Source organism: Panthera uncia, chromosome X (assembly GCF_023721935.1).
Source record: "Panthera uncia isolate 11264 chromosome X, Puncia_PCG_1.0, whole genome shotgun sequence".
Classification (NCBI taxonomy): Eukaryota; Metazoa; Chordata; class Mammalia; order Carnivora; family Felidae; genus Panthera; species Panthera uncia.
In genome coordinates, this window is record NC_064817.1 from 37,173,952 (window position 1) to 37,181,293 (window position 7,342).

The window sequence follows — 7,342 nt, forward strand, 5'->3', positions numbered from 1 at the left end:
CACGACAGACACTGCAAACATCAAAAGGATAATAAGGGAACAGTGTGAACAAGTACACATAAATCTGATGAATTAGATGAAATGGAACAATCTTTCAAAAGGCACAAAGAACCAAAATTCACCCAATATGAAATAGATAATTTGAGTAGCCCTATACCTATCATAGAAGTTGGATTTGTAACTTTAACACTCCCAAGAAAGTAATCCTCAGCCTCCCATAAATTCTACCACACATAAATTCTAGGTGCATTCTATCAAATTTTTTTTTTTTTAAAGTTTACTTTGAGAGAGAGAAGGAGAGAGCAAGTGTGCTTGAGCAGGGAAAGGGCAGAGAGAGAGAGAGAGAGCGAGTGAGAGAAGCTCAACCAGGATCACGACCTGAGCTGAGATCAGGAGTCAGCTGCTTCAGCAACTGAGCCACCCAGGCGCCCCTCTATCAAATGTTTTAAAAAGCACACCAAGTTTGTAACATCTTTTCAAAAAAAAATACAAGAGAGAACAGTCCTGAGCTTATTTTACGAGGGCAGCAACGTCCTGGTACCAAAATTAGTCGGAGAGTCCGAAAAAAGAAAGCTGTAGACAAATAGCCCTCATGAATATCAGCATAAAGAAAGTACTGGACAGGGTATTATCACATAGAATTGAGCAACGTATAAAAAGAAAGACACATCGTGAACAAGGAAGATTCATTCCAGAGATGCAAAGCTGGTTCCATATTTGAAAATCACTCTGTGTAAGGCATCACTCGAGGAGGATGTCAGCCAAAACGGTGAAGAGAGGAATTTCAAAAATCTGCCCTTCCATAAAAGCAATTACAAACCTGGCAAAATCAACGTTTTCTGAACTCTGGAAAGGAACTAAAAGCTTATAGTGACGAGAAGAGTGCTAACCAAAATAAAACAAACAGGAGCGCCTGGGTGGCTGAGTCGGTTAAGCGTCCGACTTTGGCTCAGGTCATGATCTCGCGGTTTGTGGGTTCGAGCCTCACGTCCGGCTCTGGGCTGACAGCTCAGAGCCTGGAACCTGCTTCAGGTGTTGTGTCTCCTTCTCTCTCTCTCTGCCCCACCCCCGCTCACGCTCTGTCTCTGTCTCTCTCTCAAAAATAAATACACATTCAAAAAAATCAAAAAAGAAATGTATCCATACAATATGTGACCTTTGTGTCTGGCTTCTTTCACTTGGCATAATGTTTTCAATTTTGTTCGTGTGTCGACACTTCCTTCTTTTTCATGACTGAATAGTATTCCATCGTATTGGATACACCAACGTTTGTTTATCCATTCACGAGTTGATGGACACTTGAGCGGCTTCCGGTCTTTGGCTGTTATGAACAGTACTGCTATGAACATTCACGTACAAGTTTTCGCTTCTTTCAGGTATATACCTAGGAATGGAACTGCTGGGTCATGTAGTAACTCTCCCTGCCCCTCCCCCATTTGCACTGTCTCTGTCTCTCCCAAATGAAGAAACTTAAAAAAACCCCATTTCTTGGGGCGCCTGGGTGGCTCAGTCAGTTGGGCGTCCGACTTCGGCTCAGGTCATGATCTTGCAGTCCGTGAGTTCGAGCCCCGCGTCGGGCTCTGTGCTGACAGCTCAGAGCCTGGAGCCCGTTTCAGATTCTGTGACTCCCTCTCTCTCTGACCCTCCCCCATTCATGCTCTGTCTCTCTCTGTCTCAAAAATAAATAAAAACATTAAAAAAAATTAAAAAAAACCCATTTCTAAACATAAATGGATACATAAAATGGCTTAAGTAGTGAGTTCTTTGTTACGTGAATTTTATGTCAATAAAAACAGTGCAAGAAAAAGTTCACACCCGTTCACGATAACAAATGCTCAGAAACTTAGGAGTAGAGAGTAGCTTCCTCCATTTGATAAAAGATGCCTTCGAAAATCCGATAGCTGACCTCAAACACAACGGTGAAGGACAGTGATTTCCTCTTAAGATCCAGAACAAGGCGAAGATGTCTGCTCCTTCTGTTCCTAGTCAGCATAACACCAGACCAATCAGGCAATAAAAACCATACAGAACAAGAAGGAAGAAATCAAAGCATCCCTATTTCCAGATGACATGATGGTCTACATAGAAAATGCCAAGAGGGGCACCCGGGTGGCTCAGTCGGTTGAGCGGCCGACTTCGGCTCAGGTCACGATCTTGCGGTCCGTGAGTTCGAGCCCCACGTCGGGCTCTGTGCTGACAGCCTGGAGCTTGTTTCGGATTCCGTATCTCCCTCTCTCTGCCCCTCCCCCGTTCATGCTCTGTCTCCCTCTGTCTCAAAAATAAATAAACGTTAAAAAAAAATTAAAAAAAAAAAAGAAAATGCCAAGAGATTGGCATTAAAAACTCCTAGAACTAATGAGTGAATTCAGCAAGGTCATGGGATACAAGGTCGCCATACAAAACTCACTGGTATCTCCATGACACCAAAAGGAAAAACAGACCACCATTCACCACCACCCAAAAAAAGAGCAACACTTACGTATAAATATAACAAAATACGTGCTACGGTTTTATGTTGAAAACCGCGAAACACCGATGGCAGAAACGACGTATTTAAATAAATGGAGAATATTTAAAGATTCTCTAATTATCCTCTAAATAGTCTCTAATTAAATAAGTATCTAAATATTTAAATAAAGGGCAGAAATAAAATATTTAAATAAATGGAGAGCCATAGCATACCCATGGCTTGGAAAAGTCAACAATAATACGAGTCTTATTTCTCCCCAGATTGATATACAGGTTTTATGCAATTCTCATCGATATCTCAGTAAGACTTTCTGTAGATATAAACAGACTTTTTGTAGATAATTATACAGCTATAGTGATCATGACAGTGTAATATGGGCCGAGGAATAGACACATAAATCAATGAAATAGAAAAAAGAACCCAGAAATAGAACAGACAAGCAAGACCGGCTGATTTTTTACAAAGATGCAAAAGTAATTCAACGGAGGAAAGATAATCTTTGTAACAAATGGTGTTAAAGCAACTGGATATCCATGGAATATCAATCAATCCATAAAATGAACCTCAACCTCGACCTTATCCTTTATATAGAAATTGACTCAAGGGGGTGCCTGGGGGGCTCAGTAAGTTAAGCGTCTGGCTCTTGACTTCTGCTCAGGTCACCATCTCACAGTTGTGAGATCGAGCCCTGCTTCGGGCTCTGTGCTGGCAGTGCGGAGCCTGCTTGGGATTCTCTCTTTCCCTCGCTCTCTGCCCCTCCCCAGTTCACATGCTCTGTCTGTCTCTCTCTCTCTCAAAATAAATAAATAAACTGAAATAAAAAAGAAACTAACTGAAAATCGATGGTATCGATGGTATAGTTAAATGCAAAAGACAAGACTATAGAACTTTAGAAGAAAACATGGGGGGAAATCTTTGGGTCTAAGGCTAGGCAAACATTAAACCAAAAGCACAGTTTGTAAAAGAATAAATTCAATAATTGGACTTCATCGAAATTTAAAACTTTCTCTCTGACAGACTCTGTTAAAAGACTGGAACAATAAGCTATATACCTACAGAAAATATTTGTAAAACATGTCTAACAATGGACTCGTATCTACAATTATACACACACGCATCATAATTTAATGGTACAAAGCAAACAATTCACTTAGAAAATAGGGAAAAGAAATGACGTAACATTTCACTAAAGAGGATGTACAGATGACAAATAAGCACTTAAAAAGACGTTCAACATCACTAGCCATAAGAGAAGCACTGCTATTAGAAAAGCTAAAATAAAAAATTAAACAGGGGCGCCTGGGTGGCTCAGTCGGTTAAGCGTCCGACTTCAACTCAGGCCATGATCTCACGCTCTGTGGGATCTGTGGGTTCCAGCTCTGCGTCGGGCTCTGTGCTGATAGCTCAGAGCCTCGAGCCTGCTTCAGATTCTGTGTCTCCCTCTCTGCTCCTCTCCCGCTCACGCCCTCTCTCTCTCTTTCTCAAAAATAAATAGACATGAAAAAAATTTAAAAAAAAAATTTTTTTAAATAAACTAACAAAGACAATATCAAATGCTGGCGAGGATGTGGAAAACCCGGATCTCTAAATATTGCTGCTGAGAATGTAAAATGTTGTGGCCATTCCGGAAAATAGTTTGGCAATTCATTTAAAAAACTAAACCTAGGGGCGCCTGGGTGGCGCAGTCGGTTAAGCGTCCGACTTCAGCCAGGTCACGATCTCGCGGTCCGTGAGTTCGAGCCCCGCGTCGGGCTCTGGGCTGATGGCTCAGAGCCTGGAGCCTGCTTCCGATTGTGTGTCTCCCTCTCTCTCTGCCCCTCCCCCGTTCATGCTCTGTCTCTCTCTGTCCCAAAAAAAAAAACAAAAAAAAAAAAAAAAAAACTAAACCTATACTTGCCATGTCATCCATCGAAAGCACTCCTGGGCATTTATCTCAGAGAAATGAGAACTTAATGTCTCCACAAAAATGCGTACACAAATGTTCATAGCAGCTTTATTTGTAACAGTTAAAACTGGAACCAACTAAAATGTCCCTTAATAGATAAATAGTTGAGCAAACTGTGGTACATCAATACCATGGAATACTCCTCAGCAATAAAAAAGAACTATCGATACACACGACAATATGAATGGATCTCAAGGGCATTATGCCAAGGAAAAAGGTCAGTCTCAAAGGTAACACACCATATGAGTCCATTTATATAACAGTCTCAAAGTGATCGAGTTATAGAGATGATGAACAGATCTATAGGACCAGGAGTTAGGAGTGGAGGGTTGGTGGAAGTGAGTATGACCATAAAAGACTAGCAAGCAAGATCTACTGAAAACTATAAGACATTGATGGAAGAAATAGAAGACACACGTAAATGAAAGAAAATTCCCTGTCCAGGGATTGGAAGAATTCACATCATTAAAATTCTATGCTACCCAAAGCAATCTGCAGATCCAATAAAATCCCTACCAAACTCCCAATGGCAATCCTATAATTTTATATGGAAATCCGAAATCCTAAATCCTAAAATTTGTCTGGAACCACAGAAAACCTTGAAGAGTCCAAGAAATCTTGGGAAAGAAGAACAAGCCTGGAGGCATCACACTCCCTGATTTCAAACTACATTACAAAGCTATAGTAATCAAAACAGTATGGTATTAGCATAAAAACAGATACAAGAATCGCCAAAACAGAATAAATGTCCAGAAACAAACCCATGCATGGTTTGACCCAATGCATGAATTAATGCGTGGTTTGCATGCATTAATTGACCCAAATGGTCAATTAATATACAACAAAGGAGGCAAGAATTGCACAATGGCAAAAAGGTTTGTCTCTCCGATAAGTGGTATTGAAAAAACTGGACATCCACGTGCAAAAGAATGAAATGGGATCTCTATCATACACCACACACAAAAATTAAAATGCATTAAGGATTTGAATGTAAGATCTGAAGCCATAAACCTAGAAGAAAACATAGAAAACCTAGAAGAAAACGCTGGTCGTGGCAATGATTTTTTTTATTTGAGCCCCAAAGCAAAGACAACAAAGAAAAATAAACAGCACTACATCAAGCTAGAAAGCTTCTGCGCAGCAATGGAAACTATCAACAAAATTAAAAGGCAACCTAGTGAATGGAAGAAAGTGTTTGCAAATCACGTGACTGATAAGGGGTTAATATCCAAGACATACGAAGAGCTCATACAGCTCAATAGCAAAATACCAAACAATTTGATTTAACAAATGGGCAGAAGATCTGGATAGACGTGTTTCTAAAGAAGACACACAGATGGCCAACAAATAGATGAAAGATGCTCAGCATCACTCATCGTCAAGGAAATGAAAACCAAAATCACAAAGAGACATCACCTCACACCTGTCAGAATGGCTGTTACCAAAAAGACAAGAAGTAACAAGTGTTGGTGAGGATGCGGAGAGGAGGCAACCTTTTGGCATGCTGTTGATGGGGATGTAAATTGGTGCAGCCATTGTGGAAAACAGTATGGAGGTTCCTCCAAAAATTAAAAATAGAACTACCATAGGATCTAGCAATTCCGTTTCTGGGTATTTATCCAAAGAAAATAAGAACACTATTTCAAAAAGTTACACACACCCACCCATTCATTGCAGAATTACTTACAATAGGCAAGACATGGAAACAACCTAAGTGTCCAATGATTGGTGAATGGATAAAGAAATTGTGGTATTCATATACACAATGGAATATCACCTAGCCGTAAAAAAGAATAAAATCTTGCCATTTGCAACCACATGGGTGGACCTTAAAGGCGTTATGCTAAGTGAAATAAGTCACGCCAAGAAAGACAAATACCATACGATCTCACTTATAAATGGAATCTCAAATCAAAAGCAAAAAAATCCAAGCTCCTAGATACATACAACAGATTGGTGGTTGCCAGAAGCAGAGGAAATGGGTGAAGGCGATCAAAAGATACAGACTTCCAGTTATAAAATAAATGTCATGGGGATGTCATGTACAGCATGGCAAAATACAGTAAATAATACTGTATTGCATATTTACAAGTTGCTAAGAGAGTAAATCTTAAAAGTTTTCACCACATGAAAAACAATCTATAACTATATATGGTGACAGATGTTAACTAGACTCACGATGGTGATCATTTTTTTTAATGTTTTTTTTTTTTTTATTTATTTTGAGACAGAGAGAGACAGAGCATGAGCAAGGGAGGGGCAGAGAGAGAGGGAGACACAGAATCCGAAGCGGGCTCCAGGCTCCGAGCTGTCAGCACAGAGCCTGATGCGGGGCTCGAACTCATGGACTGTGAGATCATGACCTGAGCCGAAGTCGGACGCTTAACCAACTGAGCCACCCAGGCGCCCCGGTGATCATTTTTTTTTAAAGTAGGCTCCATACCAGTGTAGAGGCTAACATGGGGCTTGAATTCACGACCCTCAGACCAAGACCTGAGCTGAGATCAAGAGTCAGATGCTTAACCAACTGAGTTACCCAGGCGCCTCATTTTGCAATATATACAAATGTCCACTAATTATGTTGTACCCCTGAAACTAAGATACTGTTGTGTGTCAATTATAGATCAATAAAAATCAAAACAAAATGAAGAAACAAAACAAAGACTAGGAGGTTGGAGATCTGGGTGGCGACACAATAGTTCTGTATCTTTACTGATGGTGGTTACATAGATCAATACATGTGATAAAATGGTGTAAAAGTATGCACATACACCGTACCAGTGGAAGTTTCCTGATTTTGTTTTTTTTTTTTAATTTTTTTTTTTCAACGTTTTTTATTTATTTTTGGGACAGAGAGAGACAGAGCATGAACGGGGGAGGGGCAGAGAGAGAGGGAGACACAGAATCGGAAACAGGCTCCAGGCCGA